The following is a 14,361-nucleotide window of genomic DNA, read 5'->3' on the forward strand; positions in this document are numbered from 1 at the left end:
GCTATGGAATCTTGGATCTGTAGTTTTGAGGACCTGTTGAGTCATCGTCAGGTGCCACAACAAACTACAAATCCCAGCATTTCACAACATGTAGCCAAGGGCAGTTAAAGTGGCATCAACCTGGATTATTTTTTCAGTGCAGATGCAAACTGAGTCTTCCTCTGAAGGTGTTTACATCAGATAAATTCAGCTCGATAAAGCAAAGTGCAGCTGCTCAAGCAATGAGCGGCAGCCACTCTGTTCATGCTCAGAGACACTCTGCTCATGCTTTGAGACACTGTATTCCAACTTCTGAGCTGAGCTAAGAACCCAGGCTGCATCCACACAACATTTCATTCCCACTTCCAAGAGGGATTTTTAATTCCAAGACACACACACACACACACACACACACACTTTTTAATTCCAAGAATCATCTATCTATCTATCTATCTATCTATCTATCTATCTATCTATCTATCTATCATAATTTTAAATTTCAAGACATTATACCTTCCTTTCTTTTTATGAAAAACAAACCCCTTTAAGAGTATCCTATTTTGGGAGAAAGGCAGGATATAAAATCAATCAATAAAAAATTATAGTGCAATAGTCCATCTTCCTCCCTTTCTTTTCCTTCTTTTCTTCAGTTCTCCCTCCCTCCCTCCCTATCATTCTTCCTTCCTTTTTTCCCTTCCTTCCCTTCTTCTTCCTACTCTCCTTCTCCATCAAGAGACTTTTATTCCGGCAAAAGCACAAGGGAGGAGGGGGGAGGAGGAGGAGGAGGAGTGGAAGCCGGACTCTGATGGAAACGAAAGGGAAAGAAATCACAGGGACCCACTCCCCCCTCCCCCCTCTCTCTCCTCCCCCTCTCTCTGAGCTTGCAACTTTTGTTTTGTCTTTCCCCTTTTCCCTCTCCGAGTTCTCTGTGGTTTTAATGGAGAGGAGGAGGGGGGAGGAAGGAGCTTGAATGCCCCCAGGGCCTGAAGGGGGGGATCCAGATCCCCAACCCCCCTTCTCTACGTCCCTGCTGCAGTACAGGCATTTAACCACTGCACCACCAGGGCTTCTGTCAATTAACAATTTAATCCATTAATAAGAAAGGGCTTTTGTTCTGACAATTACTATAACGCTTCCATGATGAAAATGAAAGTGTTACACTTTAATAGTGCCAGGTGCGATCCCACTATGACGCTTCCGTTGCAGTTTGGTGATGTTTGGGCAACGGGAACCCTCGCATGTGATAAACTCCAAAGAGGCTGCTGATGAAATGATAAAGGACACACAGATTGAAGGAGGCATGGATTAAATGGAGGAAACAAAAAGTAGGAGGAAAGAAGATGGGGGGGGGGGGAAGATGACAAAAAGAAACACTTGGCATGCAAGTGCTATTAAGTGCTAAGTATGCTAAGTTCACTGGGGGAGTTGATTAGTAGTGTAAATGAGTGAGTGTTACTTAAGAAATAAGGGTATGCATCTCTGTGAGTTGAGAGAGAATATTCCAGATACTATTCTTATCACACAAAACTACATAAACTTAGTACAGTGGATCCTTATTATATGCTGGGGATTGGTTCCAAGATCCCCCATGGATAGCAAAATCTGTGGATGCTCAAGTCCCATTAAATATAATGAGAACATTTTCAAACTGTGGATGCTTGAATCCATGTATAAAAAATTCATGTATAAGAAGGGCTGACTGTAACACTCGCTTGCACTTGCTAAACAGCTCCCCAACATGTACTTAGCTTAGAATATTCTCTCACAAATATTCTTTTTGTCAAGTTCACTTTGCCAGAATGAGAATATTTGTGAGACAATATTCTCCCAAAAAATCTTCTTTTTAAGTTTTTTAAAAAGAATTTTCTAATGTTTCATTACCTTTCTAAATAGTACAGTTGCCCCTCCTTTCTAGCAGACATTATTGTCAACGGGGTGCATCCCTGTGGCACACACCCTGCATGCACATGTGGGCACGCGCCCCATTCAAACCTATGGGCTTGAATATCAGTGAGTCTGCATTTTTGTGCCCGCGAGGGGTGGGTGGGTGTCCAAAACAGATTTCTGTGAAAACAGAGGGACAACTGTATATTGTATTTGACATTCAGATCATTCTTTTTGATATTATAGGACTTTCTTGAGCTTTCTAGATGGCTTGAGAACTTTATAGACCATTATAGAATGTTACGGAACTTCTTCTGCTGCCCTAAAACAGGCCATCCCATCCCATGCTTCATCCTTTATACCTCTGCATGTTGCAGATGCCTTTCCCAATTCCCTCCCCACTACCTTCATCTGCTTCCATCTCCTCCCCTGCCACTGTTAACATCTGTTGCCCTCTTCATCTCCATTGCCCCCCCCATCCCCCCTCGGTACAGACCTATGGAATCAGAGGGATTTATATAAGTGTTGAATTACATTTGAGCAATTGATTCAGTGAGACTTCTCTCAATTATCATTAACGCTTGGGTTAAGTGTTAACACTTGGGCTAAGGTCAATATGACAGAGTAGCATTATGGAAAACGTGTGTTACATAGATATCTTCTCAGGGAATGCAGTTAGCTCATCTGCAACATTGTTTGATCATGAAACAGCATTCTTCCTGTCAAGGTCATACCCACTTTGATGACTTGACCATTTGTTTTAGGTATGTATGTACAGTCAGACTTCCGTATCTTCAGGGGATCTATTCCAGATGCCCCCATGGATACCAAAATTCATGTATGCTCAGGCCCTTAATGGCCCTGTTTTTCTTAATGGTGGCATGGCATGTGCTGCCATTAAGAAAAAATGGCGGCTTGCCACCCGCAGATGGTTAAATCCACAGATGGTAAGTCTGCTGATATGGAGGGTGGGCTGTATTTTTGTTACATTTATATTCCTCCAATATGTTCAAGATGGCTCATATGGCTCCTCTTCTCCCACATCATCTTCACAACATTCCTGGGAGATCAGGCAATCAGAGAGACAAACTGACTCAAACTTACCCCATGAATTTCATGACTTGAACTTGGATCTCTCAAGTCTCAATTCAATGGTTTACTTTTAACTCTTGTTAAATATGTCCAAAACCTAAATGTATCCCCTTGAGTTGAACAGTTTTGCCTTAGGCATGACTAGGATTTTCATTACTTGTAGGAAATTCAAGTTAATTCTTCAGGTTCATGGTATAAACCTTACCCCTCATGTGCAAATGTGGGGGCAGGGGAGAGGTTTAGTATGCAAGATTACAACTTTCTGTGGCTTTCAGAGTCCAGATATTGGCACATGAACTTTTGTGGCATTCCAAAGGCCTAGAGGCCTTGTGGCCTTTTTGTTTTCCCTTGGGCATCAGCCTATGAAGCCCACAAAATCCAAAGCTTTTCTGTCATGCTGAAAGGGTTTTTTTTAATGCCTGGGAAAAGCAGTTTTGCCAAAACCTCTCTCTAATCCAAGTAGTACTGGCTAAAGGCCAAAAATGTGTCATATGTGTTTAAGTGTGAATTGTCACACTACTCTATTTTAATCTTGCACAATGGCAGCCTGTATAAGTTGCATTCCTCTTTGCTCATGGGGAATGATGAAGATAAGCTCCAGGTGCTGATAGTAATCCTCCCCCAGCCCCCCTCATCTTGGACCAGAAATGAAGAAGAGTGTCTGTTTACTGTACTGCTGCTTGGCCTGTGGCACTGTGGCTCAGAAGGCACACAGATTGCTCTCAGCCTCTCTTGAATCTTCATTTGTGTGTCTGTCTGATAGACAGATGAAAGGCAGACTACTCAGCATGCAGATGATACAGAAGGTTACAGCTGAGATACGATGGAGTGTTTCTCTCCTCCCCCCCTTGACTGGCTAGAAAGCTCTTTTCTTGTCAACAGCAATAAAAACAACAATAAAAAGATCACTTAAATAAAAGAAGATTTAAAATAGTAACACCAAATTGCTGGCAGGTGTGTGACATAGATTTAACACACAAATATACACAACCCAAACAAGGTTTCTAAGAGTTTTATCATCCATGGACTAATTTTGGGTGGGGCAAGGTTAGGGAAAAAAGACTTTGGTTCACATTTTTACAGTGTTGATGCTGAAGACGATGTCATAAAATTGGGCTGATGTGACTTATTCACAGTAAGATACCTAGAAGATGACTTTCATGAGCCAGGCTAAATCAAATGTCCCAGTGCCATCATGTTTTCCTGCACAGACATCATTTTTGAATCTGAGTATATGTATACGAGTTGCCATATAGCCCAAGAGTCAAATTTTCATGCAAAGTTTTGCCTGAACAAATTGGCTACAACACTTAAATATATTTGCTTTAAAAAACACAAAACAGTGACACTGCACTTTCCCATTCCTCCTTGCATTCTTTTTTGTCTGTCTCTTTAAAAAGCTTGTCTTGGGCTCCCCTAGAAATGCAGTAAGGATTCCTATCACATCTCGGTTGCTATGGCAACAGCAGCCTTTCCCATAATGAGCTGCATCATCTGAACTGATGTCACAGCATCATGCAGCAGGTCAAACAAGGCACCTCCTAGTATTGCATCCTACAGACTGTGCTGTAAACATCAAAAGAGGATGGTGTGAGCAGGAGATGGTGAGTGTTAATATGAGACTATTCATATTTGGGTGTGTTGTTTGCCTGATCTGTTATTAGAGCGCCTGTGTTTTGCCTCCTGAGGATTGGTTTGGTGGAGAGATGCTGTATACATGCCTATATATATATATATATATATATATATTCCAGCAGAAGGGCTTAGACAAAGGCCTACAAGAGTCAGACAGAACCAAAAATATTGATAAACTGATGTTGCTGCTTTTCTGAAGGTTCCTAAGATCTGTGAATTCCACACCTTACTTCTTGATGCATCTTGCTGATGTGTTTCTTATTCTTCTTATTTATGAAGCAAGAAGGTTTCATTTGAAAATCCCCATTCAGCAGTCTCTTATTCAATGAAAAGGGAGCATGTAATATTCTTAACCTTTAAAAACCTTTGGCAGCTTATATCATTATTTATCTCTGGTAGATTTGATAGGAGGAGAACAGATTTCTTAAAAATGCTAACCCATGCTGAATAAGCACTTGACACTGCATTGACTTTATGTGAAATGTTGTGCCTTTTTAACAGTATCTAAATAATAAGATGTACAAACATCCCTCCCCAAAAACGTTAGAGAAAGGGCGATGTTTCCTGTATCTAAGAATGTTGTTATTGAATGTCTAAAAGGGATACTTAGTGGGTTTTGGCCATATCTTTAACAGGAAATCAAATGAACCTTCTTTCTACTGCAATTGCAGTAAAGGTGTAGCCAACATGGTCAGGTTGGTAGCTGCTGCTGCTGATCTTACATAAATACAGGGAGAATGTTAGTGGTTGGACCAACTTCCTTTTAACCAGCAGAAGAAATGCATCTATATGATTAGTTTCATTTGTGTGTTTAATATCAGAGTGGTTCTAGGTTTTTCAGTGGTTTTGCTTTGTAATAATATTTTGTTATTACAGTATTGTTGTTGCTTCTGGGGGCTAACATGGATTTCAGTTCATTCACAGTGTGCCCTGAATGGGTGGGATACAGTAGTTCATTGTCTATGAATTATTAGATGAGTCATTGTTTCAGCTATTTGCTGGAAAATAGAAGAGAAATAGCAGACACGTGTCAGTTTCACTGACCAATATGTCCACCAGGAACTAGGGAGTGGCCTCTATTTCTGTTTGCTTATCAATAGTCTCATTTCAAATCTTTGTTTCTTTAAAAATGCAGCATAAACAGAAAAGGGAAAGAATAGATGTTTTGTCATTTGATTGAGAAGCAAAAGGTGAAAAAGGGAAAGCTCCAAGTATGCTTATATCAAGGGTAAGAAAAGCAAATGCCGTAAAGAGATTATTGTTTTTCACAGCCATATTAAGCACAAAGGCCTCATCTGGCATTATCTGTAATGGATCTTACTGAACTTAATTAGACAGCCTGCACTGTAACCTATGTGCATTATCCAGCCTGGTCTAAGTATACATCTGTTCTTTTAAACCAGGGAAGAGGCATTAGCGAATGTTTTATTTATTGTGATGGTTTAAAAGAGGAGGACATTATGATGTCCTATGTGAAGAGGTCTTGAGGGGCTACTGGATGTTCACCAGCCAGGCAAAAAGGGTGAGTTAGCAAGACAGAGGATGTCTGGCGACAGCCTGGATTATCAACCTAAGGCAAATAAGTTACTATCCTGGAATTAACCCTAGGATATCCCTTGTTCAGGAAAAAAAACAGCATTATTAATATATAGACACATCAGATAATTTACGAGCAATAGAAATATGTCTCTGGAACAGAAGTAAAATCATAAAAGTATAAATGTAGGTAAATATAACAGGCATCAGTTGTGTTCATCATACATAAAAAGACAAACACACATCACCTATGTACATTGTGGTTTAGGATGGATAACCAAAACTTCAATTTTATTTTATTTTTTTTTAAAAAGGTCAAGAATACAAATTCAAACACTCTATGAACTAGGATGCTCCAGACATGTTACCTAGGGTTTTTTTTTTAAAAAGTATTTTCCTCATTGTTTGAGCAATTGAAGTATAGCAGAAAATGGAGAAGCCATTTGGGTTACATTTTCAGGAAATATCTTAATTTGATTCATGTTAGAATGAGGGAGGGAGGACAGACACAGTAACCTGGGGGATGGGCAGACAATTGGATGGTGGGAGGAGAATGCACAGCTCAGTGGTGGAACATATGCCTGGCCTGCAGAATATTCCATGTTCTACCCCTGGCATCTCCAGGCATGGCAGAAAAATCTTCTTCCTAAAAACCTGGAGAACTACTGCCAGTCAGTATCAAAACGGTGGGCTAGATTAGGCTCAATCAGTGGTCTGACTTGATATTAGCAGCTTTTTGTATCCTTAGTTCGAGGGGGCAAAAACAGACTTGTACATTTCAGTAAGATTTCTAATATGATAGTTATATTTGGAAATAGTTATTTCAGTCAATTAACTGGAAACATTAAAGTTCAGATAGAATGGTCAGTTTACTAGAACACCCACTCATACTCTGCCATCTCTGTCACCATATTTCTACAAATTTAGATTTATTGTCAAAATATTGCTCTGTTAGCATCATTTTCCTCTTAAAAAGGTATTGACTAGAACAACCATTTATGATGAAAAGACTATCTTATGTATTACAGCCAGTACTGATGTGAGAGTTATACACTATACATCCACATCCACACCCCTAATTTACTTTATTTAAACTCATTGCTATTATTCAAATGATTATAATAACAGAACACATAAATATTGTTCTTTCAGGTTGGGTACCCTTTATCTGAAATGCTTAGGGTCAGAAGCATTTTGTATTTCAGATTTGTTTATTTGGATTTTGTAATATATATAATCCATAATGAGCTATCTTGGAGATGGGACCCAACTCTAAATACAAAATTTATTTATGTATCATATACACCTTATACACATGGTCTGAAGATAATTTATACACAATATTTTAGATAATTTTGTGGATAAAACAAATTTTGTGTACACTGAACTACCAGAAAGCAATGATGTCACTATCTCAGCCATCCATGTGGACAATTTTGGACTTTGGAATATTTCAGATTTGAGCTTATGGAAGAGGGATACTCAATCTGTACCATATATCTGTGTAGAAAGTTTCTACATATAACTGCTTGCTGCTAGGAATCAGTATACTAAGAGGATCTCAACAAGAACTGGTTATTGTTTGGAGCAATTAGCCTAGCATCCATGAAAATAGTACTAAAAGCTGCCTCCCCAAATCTAGGACCATCCAGAGATTTCAGCTCTGTGATTCCTACTACTGGCTGGTAGGATACGCAGGCCAAAATATCTGGAAGGTACCAGGTTAAGGAAAGTTAATTTAAAAGCGGACTTGCTCTTTTTCACTATCTTCTACTGATGCTAAAAGTCGAAGCACTCCATTTTGGTTGCATCTGTGTTTGCTTTTTTACCCAATTGTTTTTACATGTTAGTTAGCCAATAGTAAAACTTGAGGGTTGTTTTTTTTCTGTGCAAGAAACTGTTGTTAGACAGCACCAAATATTATCAAGTGAGTTGCAGTTGTGGTTATTCAATTTTAGATTTCACTGATTTTATTTAAAATGAAATGCATGAGCCCTGATGCCAAATAAAAAAGAAACCAGATGCATTCAACACAAAGGAGATGATCGCACCCAGAAATCCTGGCAGAATAGATACGGTATTTAAAAGTCAAAAACAGGTGTTATCACACTTACCTGTTTCCACGCTCTATGCAGCCTGTACCCATCCCAGGAGGCCTGTCTGCAAGCTGGACCATTTTCAGGAATGGGAAAATCCTGACTGCAGCAAAAGTCCGGGTTGCAGATGGGCTGCCCAGAATGGGTATGGGCTGCATACAGCCTGGGAATGGGTAAGTGTGATAGCACCCGTTTTTGACTTTTAAATCCTGCATCTATCCCGGTGGGATTTCTGAGTGCAATAATCTCCCAGACTTGCTAACTTCAGAAACATAAGTCTTTTTAGGAGACATTTAGTTAACATATGTTGGCAGAGCTGAAAGCAGTAATCAGTGCAATTAGTGGATTAGTGGGATTAACCACAAGCTAAAAGTGTGAATTTTTAATTGGACTTTCCTCTGAGGTAGGGAGAGATATTTCATTTTGATGGAGCCATGTAATATACATTTGCTGATTCTAATCATCTGATGGATTATGTTCTTCCACTTTCTCTCCCACCAAAATTGTTACATCACTTGCATGAAACCATGGCAATTTTCTTTTTACCAATCATTTAAAAATAAAGTAGAGAATTGGCTGCATAGCTTAAGATAGTCTTCTGGTATATAATAGCATGCAAGCAAAATACTGATAATTTATAATATGTTCTGATTAAGTGAGAGTCTGAAAACACAGGAATCACTATGGCCTGTTACAGACTGCCAAAATAAAGCTGCTTCGGGTCTCTTTGGAGGTATGCTGTTTAAATGATGCATGCACCCTAAGAATCTGGAAGCTGCACCAAAGCTGCACTCCAGTGCTTAGGAATGGAGTGTGGCTTTGGCGCGACCTCTGGACTCTTAGGACCCATGCATCATTTAAATAGCATACCTCCAAAGAGATCCGAAGCAGCTTTATTTTGGCAGTCTGTAACAAGCCCAGGTCAAACACAATCCACTGTATCCAGATTGTGTCCCATGTGTCTCTTGACTATCTTGCCAATTGTAATATCAGCCAAGTACCAAACTGAGATGGGGATGTGGTGGCTCAAGTGGTTAAGACACTGACTCTGTTAATTGCAACATCAGCAAGTTGTCAGCTTGAGACCCGAGTGTTGCATGATGGGGTGAGCTCCCATCACTAGTCCTGGCTTTTGTCAACCTAGCAGTTAGAAAGCATGCAAATGCAAGTAGATAGATAGGTACCATTCTGGTGGGAAGGTAAACAACGTTCTGTGTAATCATGCTGGCCACATGATTACAGAGTAGTCTCTAACAACGCTGGCCCTTTGGCTTAGTAATGGAGATGAGCACTGCCCCCTGTGGTTGGGCATGACTTGACAACCTTGTCAATGAGGAATTTAACAGCTTCATTTAAATACCGCTTCATACCGAACTAGCAGTGTCTAAGTGGTTACAACTGTAAGCTAATTGCCCCCAACAATTTGGTTCAGATGGATACAAGCCAGTGTCAAACTTGAGCCCTTTTGCTGGTATTGAACTTGCAACCTTATGGTTTTGGGTGAGTGGCTTCAGTACAGGCATTTAACCACTGCACCACCAGGGATCCTGTCATAACTTTACCTTGTATAGTATTACGTATTTGTTGGTTTTTTCTCCTATTTTTGAACAACACCTTTACCTTTACCAAAACAAGAAGGTGGGTTGTCATACAACACTGCTCTGCTGCATGTGGTCTGAGAAACTGTGCAGACATGTAAATAGAATTAGAGTTGTCAGGTTAGTACCACAATAATTCCCGAGATGGTTGTTCCAAAACCTGAGATGAAGGGATGGCCTCTAATGATGTCACAGGACAGAGACCCTGGTTATGTCAATAAGAATGATAACTTAAGCATCAGACCCAATTGCTCAATTCCCCCCCCCCCCCCCCCAAAAAGAATAAAATAAAAAAAAAAGATCAACAAATGTGAACACACATGCACATAGTTCAAGGATTGGAGAAGAAGATCAAGGTCCTGGGGCTCATGGCCAGAACTGGAGATTTGGAAACACTAAATAAAATAGAGAACAATGCTAGAATATGTAGCTGAACTTGGAATTTTCTAATTAACTTGTATCTGAAATGTTGTATTTTAAACAAGAGTGCTTATAAATGCTAATAAAATAATAATATTTGGGTTGCAGTTAGAGTAATGTACTACCACCTGACACACTCCATATTGATTTTTCTACAATTCTCATCAGCCCCATCCACTATGAACATTTTTCAGGGATGATGGAAGTTATACTGGAAAATATCTAGAGAGTACCAGGTTGGAGGAAGATGGGTAATACTTATTAGAGGGCTCTTTGTATCTGCTGGGGTTTGGTTCCAAGTTCCTCCATGGATATCAAAATCTGTGAATGCCCAAGTCTGATTAAATACAGTGGTGTAGTAAAATGGTGTTCCTGACAGAAAATAGCAAAATCAAACTTTGACACACACACACACACACACACACACACACACACACAATATTTTCAAGCCATGCATGGTTGAATCCATGCATACCAAGGATCCACTGGACTAACAACTGAAATGGTAAATTGATATAACACATTTCCTACACACTAAAGAATTTATACCTTTTTGTATAGGTTGATACTTTTAAGCAGAGGTAGAGGTAGGTGATGCATGGCCCATGGCCTACCTGAACCATCTCAACCACTTTTGTGGCCCTGGCTGCTAGTGCCACAATTCAGTAGTGCAGTGATTAGTACAAAACATTTTTGTACTAAAACAAGGCGTCATGGGGATGTGCACCTTATTTTAGAGGAGAAAGTGACCAGCTCCTCTTTTAACAGGACACTGGATTTTTTGGCAAGTGGTTGTGTGTGCGGGAAATTCTTTTTGCTGCTGTGCTGCTGATGGTTGTAGTGGTTTGAATGTTGGACTAGTACTCCAGGAGACCTCATGCAGCCATAGAAATCTACTTGTTTACCTTGGGCATGTTACACTCTCTATAGAAAGCATTGGTAAATCTTACTAAGAAAACTTTATAGTAGAGTCGCTATAGGTCAGTGCAACCTGAAGCACATAATAACAAAGGGGCTAGTCCTCGGTGGGATCCAGGCAAGGCAAATTTGGCTTCCAGACCCACTGAAGTTGCTCTGAAATATCTATAATTATTAAAGAGAGGACAATAATGTATCATCCATTGGCTATTGAAAAACTGGAATGCGTAACCATATACAGTGTGCCCGCTCCATACACGGCTTCCACTTTATGTGGAAGCCGCACTGCAATACATTGAATGGTGTGTGTGCCCATGGTGTGCATCACGCCAGCGCGAGCATGAGCCCTATTCTATTGAATGGGGCTCAAGTTTATACGGTATTTGCCTTACGCAGGGTGTATGTGTGTCTGGAACGCGCAAGGCAAGGCTCCACTGTATTTTGAGTGAGGACTTTTCTTGATCCTCACATCTCCCACAATGTAATGACTTCTTTCTTTCTTATTGTGTGACACCAATGGCAGGGCCCATCTAAATGTCCTTAAAGATCTTATGAGAATTTTTGCGGCTACTATTCTCAATGGACACCACTCTATATTTAATACTGCGACCACAGACGCCTTGCCTCAGTCCAATTCATTTATTACATTAAAACACCAAACACTCTCCCAAACTCCTCTCAAGCTAGCTCAAACCACCCATACCAAACCCCAATCCAAGACTGTCTTCTCACTCCAACCCTAGTCTAACTCAGACTCATTGTCTAACACAATCCCTTGTCTAGCTGCACTCCCAGCTGTCATTTACCAGCATTATACAAATCTCCTCAAACATTACACCCATAAGCATTCACTCCACCACTCTACTGACTCTTCTTCCAACAGTTCCTTACCTTATACTCTAATATGCAACCAATAAACCAAGCAACATTTTCAAATACAAATCCATGACATCAGAAGGACAAAGGAGAAGTGGAAGGAGGAGACAGTAAACGGGACATTTTAAAAACAGCTAAAAAAAGTGGGACTACAGAGGATCAACTGGAATTGTCCCTGCCAAATCAGGACAGTTGGGTATGAGAGAATCTTCAACAAAGAAAAGAGTTATGTACAACATTTGTGTTTCAGTGGTTTAGAGGAATGAAGCAGAGCATTTGTGTGAACAAGCAAGCAGCCATGCACACTTATCTCTGTAAAAAGCAAGGTATCTTACTAACAGATCATGTAGTTTAGTTCTCATAGTATCTCATCAAATAACCAATATTGCAGTTCTGAAATCAGTTAGCATATCATTTCTTAGGAACAGGGAATTCTGGTGGTAGCTTTACATGGCTTTGGACTCCATCACACTGCACTGTTATAGTGTTATATTCCACTTTAAGTGCCATGGCAGCGTCCTATGGAATCCTGGGATTTGGAGTTTGTTGTTGTTATTAACTGCCCTTGAATTGACCCCAGTTCATGGTGACCCTATGGATGAGACACCACCAAGACCCCGTGTCCTCCACTGCTCTGCTTAGGTCCTGTAATTTCAGATCTGTGACCTTGATTGAGTCTGTCCATCCAGCATGTGGTCTTCCCCTCTTTCTACTATCCTTCATCTTTCCTACCATTATTGTCTTTTATAATGAGTTTTGCCTTCTCATGATGTGGCCAAAATACAAAAGCCTCAGTTTGTTGATCTTGGCTTCCAGAGAAATTTCTGGCATAATTTGCTCAAGGACCCATTTCTTTGTCTTTTTGGCTGTCCACGGTATCCTCAGCACTCTTCTCCTGCACCACATTACAAATGAGTTTATTTTCTTCTTGTTTGCTTTCTTCACTGTCCAGTTCTAACACCCATACATGGTGATGGGGACCACAATGGCTTAGATGATTCTAATTTTAGTGTTCAGTTGTATATCTTTACTCTTTAGATTCATAGCTAACCTTCCCTTTCCTGGTCTTCTCCTTATTTCTTGACTGGAGACTCCATTCTGATCAATGTTTGGTTCATGGTATGGGAACTCTTTAACGGTTTCATTTTCCTCATTATCTAGATTGAATTTATGTAGTTCCTCCATGGTCATTATTTTTATAGCAATAGCAAGTACATTTTTATACCCATTATCAGTTCACTTAAACACTCCCTAAACAGTTTACAATGTGTAAGCTAATTGCCTCTAACAAGCTGGGAACTCATTTTAATGACCAATGGAAGGATGCAAGGCTGAGTCAACCCTGAGTATTGAACTTACAACCTTGTGGTTTGTGAGTGAGTGGCTGCAGTATTGGCATTTAACCACTGTGCCACCAGAACTTTTGTTTTCATTATGTTCAGCATTAGGGCTGCCTTTGCACTTTCTTCTTTGACCTTCCCTACTAATGGTTCCAAGTTTAGGGAGGAGCATTTAGAATTCTCATTCAGAGAGTTCTTAGGTCTCACTGAACTACAAACCCCAGAATCCACAGGCTGTTGCCATCGTAATTAAAACAGAATATAGCATTATAACAATGTAGTGTGATAAGGATGTTATGAAGATTCATATCCATAGCAGTCACTTTATTTACAAAATACATTCAAGCCACAGTGGGGGTATTCTTGCAGCATTCAGTAGCAGAGCTTGGAGAAGTTACTTTTGCATTACCTATTACTGAACCCCTCAGCTGGCATAGCAAGTAACAGATACCCAGGGAGTAATTTCTTTTCCCCAAATCAACAGCCTCCTTTCCACCTGATTCCAGCTAGAATCTTCCCTCTTCTCTCTATGTCTCCCCCCCCACCCATGCTCTCCCTTTGTTCCTAGTGTTGTACTTCTGCAGATAAACCTAACATTCATGAAACATTCAGAATCATTTGATGGAATATTGAGCTGTGTGTGTGTGTGTGTGAGAGAGAGAGAGAGAGGGAGAGAGAGAAACCATTTTGTAAAAATCTTAAATATTCAAAAAAGATAAAAATTCTAGAAAACAAACCTTGATTTTGCTATTTTATATATTTCACAACACCATGGTATTTAATGGGACTTGAGCATCCATGGATTTTGTTATCCACAGGGGGTCCAGGAACCAAACCCCAGCAGATACCAAGGTCCCACTGTGATATATATATATATATATATATATATATATATATATATATATATATATATCTAAATCTATGTCTGAACCTATAGTTGCAGTTCATTTTGATATTTGGCAAAGGCTTATGATGTGGTCTGTATTA

At 39.9% G+C, this 14,361-nt stretch overlaps 1 protein-coding gene across 4 annotated transcripts in view; it reads left to right on the forward strand.

Annotated features, from left to right (window-relative positions):
* The first annotated feature begins 4,460 nt into the window (after positions 1 to 4,460).
* The window catches only part of AKAP6 (A-kinase anchoring protein 6), a 346,755-nt gene continuing 336,854 nt past the window's right edge, over positions 4,461 to 14,361 (forward strand). For all 4 annotated transcript variants that reach the window (XM_042444832.1, XM_042444835.1, XM_042444833.1 and 1 more), the window contains exon 1: positions 4,461 to 4,559. The gene's annotated coding sequence lies outside the window, so the exon portion shown is untranslated. The remainder of the gene's footprint in view (positions 4,560 to 14,361) is intronic.

The sequence above is a fragment of the Sceloporus undulatus genome, chromosome 1, assembly GCF_019175285.1.
Source record: "Sceloporus undulatus isolate JIND9_A2432 ecotype Alabama chromosome 1, SceUnd_v1.1, whole genome shotgun sequence".
Taxonomy (NCBI): Eukaryota; Metazoa; Chordata; class Lepidosauria; order Squamata; family Phrynosomatidae; genus Sceloporus; species Sceloporus undulatus.